Below are 3,774 nucleotides of genomic sequence, written 5' to 3' on the forward strand. Positions count from 1 at the left end.
TTCGCCAGAAAGTCGTGTATGCCTAAGGTTGAAAATAAATGATGTTTATAGTGAATGCCATAAATAAATGGTTTTATTTTTACGATTTAGTTTTAATCCAAATTATGCGGGTGCTAAGTGAGTGAACATCAAAGATCACACAACAGAAGTGCGCTCTCTCTCTCTCTTCAGTATCGGGCCCGATACCGATACTGGTCCCTAATTTAAAACTAAATCATCCTTTCGAAGCGATGATAGGAGAATGTGATCATAGATGGAAAATAAAACTAACCGTTAAAACTATCATAATGAGGATTTCATGTAAAATAAGTTTATAAAATGTGTATAAAACAGATAAATGTTTCTTTTTGTTTTTTTTTGAAAGCATGATTAAATCACTTTCATATCCACAGTTCTTTCATGTTTTGTGTGTGTGTTTTGACATAAATATCCTTCCAGTCAGCTTGTTGGTTTGTGTTCCAGATGTTCCTGCTAATGAACGAGATCAAATGCAGAGAAAGTCAGTGAAGGAGGGAGAATCTGTCACTTTAGATACTGGTGTAATGAAAAACCCAGAGGATTTGATGACGTGGTATTTTAATGACATTTGCATCGCTGAAATCAGTGAAGAACCCAGTAAGATCTGTACAGATGATCAGTGTGATGGAGGTACTGAGAGATTCAGAGGCAGACTGCAGCTGGATCATCAGACTGGATCTCTGACCATCACAAACACCACAATCACAGACTCTGGACTCTATAAACTACAGACCAACAGCAGCAGAATCAGCATCATAAGGAGCTTCAGTGTTTCTGTCATTGGCAAGTATCATTTTGTGTAGTTCCCCATAGCAATTTAAAAATAGTTCAACTTTTTTTTTTTAATTTACCCAGTAATTTTTGGAAAATTTCCAGAAACTTTCCAAACAATTCCGAATGTTTTGTGAAAGTTTACAAAAAATGCTGGAAATTTCCAAAATTTCTGGAATGTTTCTAAAATTTACCAGGAATTTTCAGCCTCTTTGCAAACTTAGTATTAAATGGTAATTGAGATAATCACCTTCACATCAAGGTACACAACCAAGACATGCTGTTCACAAGACTAATTTTGACATTTTTTTTCTGACAGCTCACAGTGATGATGCAATTTATAAGTTTATTAATCAGTATCATACAACTGATGACCAAAGCAGATAAGTGTAAATACTTGAAAAAGACATTGGTAAAATCGATTGTAAGTTGCTCTCTAATAATAATCACTGTCTGTATTTACAGTTCCAGATTCAAGTTTGTCATCAGCTGCTGTAGCAGGAATATGTGCTGCTGTTAGTGTCCTGCTGCTGGTGACACTATCTGTGATTTGTTACCATCGTCAAGTAAGAAGGAAAGGTGAGTATTACATTAGTGATGGGAAGTTTGATTCTTTTCTTCAAAATGGTTCTTTCAGACAGTCCATTTCCATAATCTAGTTCAAAAAATTATTCACCAGTTTGTTTACGTTAATACTAGGAATGTACCAATGAAGTGTTTTGCGCCCCAGTTTGGGTCATTTAATATCTGATCTGTCCTGATCTGATGCTTGTATTTTCCTAGTGTTAGGTGCACACTTAAAGTACATTTTAGTTATTATAATCAATCCAATGTATACAGGGCAATGCCTATATATTGTATAAAGGCATTGGTAAATGTAAGCATCTGTCATAATGATTCACAATAATGAATATGGGACTACTGATATAAATGTCTTGTATTTAACAACAACCCATATATAACAACCCATAGCAATGCGTTATGACAACATCTCAGATAGTCTGATGACAGATAAAAGTAAACGGTAAATAAATGACTTTTGAGAGTTTTGTTACAAAATTGTGCTTTAAATATGCTACGCTCGAATGTGCATGCTACAACAGACCTGATTGGTTCTTGTGCGTCGTGCACATTTGAGCATAATTGTCTTTTCTTTTTAAAGGTGGTTGGTTAACCTTCTGAAAGGTGCATACCGCCACCTGCTGCACCACCCCAGCATGACAGCTGACAATAAAAATCGGGCTAAGAAAAAAAAAGGTTGCCTGATACCAATCACTGAGTATATGTTGACTTGATAACTAATGCCATCAGATAGTTGTTTTATTTGCAATAAGTTTTATTTGTTAGAATTTCTGCTGTTTGTCATAAATCATCAGAAACATACAGTTCGCCCCCTTTTATGAATTGCGAACCGGCCATCCCTATATTGCACACAGAGCTGGGTAGATTACTTACAAATTGTAATCCATTACAGATTACGTGATGAAAACTGTAGTTAGCAACGTAATCTAGGTTACTCATTTTAGGTAATGACTTCTGACTACATTTTAGATTGCTTTTTATCTAACTTGTTTTAAGCTTACCATTAAACATACCATATTGATATATAAAAGCAAAGAGAAAGAAAATAAATTCCATTTTTTTTTATATCAACCTCATAAAATGCATTAAACATTACACCAAGGTTTCACAAACTGGGCTTAATGTAAGAACTGTAGTGGTTTTGTGAGTTGATTAAAAAGCTAATAATTAAATCATAAAAATGTAAAATAAACTATTACAACACTTGGTCACTAAAAATAGAAATATTTCATTTGTTTACCTGCATGTCAATGTCACCATTAACCGACATGAGAACTATAAACATGTGAATGTGTTGTTAAATTATTTTAAATATTAACTTCCTCAGGGGTATTTCAAGTAAATATTTTATTTTAAGGGGTTTGGCTGACAAAAATGTTTGTGAATCCCTGCATTACATGAACAAACATTAATACACATGAAAACAACAATGACATTACACACCCAAAGTCTTTGAGGTTTGAAATATTTTTGTCCAGACTTTCAGATTTAAGAGTTACTGGATATGAAGACATACTGTAGTGTTTCACAGCTACACCTCACCAGTGTTTAGTATCTTGCATAATTATTTGTTTCATACATGGTCTAATTGCATGAGTAGTGATTTTTCCCCCTCAAATTCAGAAGCATGGTTTGCAAATTTATTTACATGACCATTCTATATTGTGAATATAGTCAAAGCTAAACAGTATGACACAGAATAATTTTTTAGAAAGGAAAATTTATAAGAAAAAAAAGAACTAGGGAGAATCAATCAATTCTGAATAATTTACTGCCATTGTGTAAATAATACATAATCATGTAATCCATAAAAAGCAACTATAATCTGATTATGAGTATTATTAAATGTAAAATACTCCAATTAAGAGTACTTGATTTTTGGAATCTGATTTCGTAATCCAGATTAAATTTAATCAGTTACTACCCAGCTCTGATTACACAAACAGCTGAATTAAAGGGTTAGTTCACCCAAAAATGAAAATTAGGCTGTTTTACACTCACCCCAGAGCCATCCTTTCTTCTTTCAGACGAATCCAGTCGGAGTTATATTAAAAATTGTCCTGGCTATTCCAAGCTCTATCATTGCAGTCAGCGGGTGTTGCAGTGCTTCAGTCCAAAAGAAGTTAAATAAAAAGTGCCCATCCATAAAAAAAAAGTGTCTCACACGGCTCCGGGGGGTGAACAAAGGCCTCCTGTAGCGAATCGATGCGTTTTTGTAAGACAAATATCCATATTCAAACCGTAATAATCAATTTAATCTAGCTTGCGGTCACTGTTGTAAACGGAAGCAGCTCCGGGCGGATGACGTATGAGGTCAGCTTTGCGCATGCGCCGCTCAGAAGTGACGCACGCTGAAATGCAGGAGAGAGATCAAAACAAAACAACGGTCACGAATTAGAAGTA

The sequence above is a fragment of the Sinocyclocheilus rhinocerous genome, unplaced genomic scaffold (genome assembly GCF_001515625.1).
Source record: "Sinocyclocheilus rhinocerous isolate Xijiao unplaced genomic scaffold, SAMN03320098_v1.1 scaffold10507, whole genome shotgun sequence".
NCBI classification, from domain to species: Eukaryota; Metazoa; Chordata; class Actinopteri; order Cypriniformes; family Cyprinidae; genus Sinocyclocheilus; species Sinocyclocheilus rhinocerous.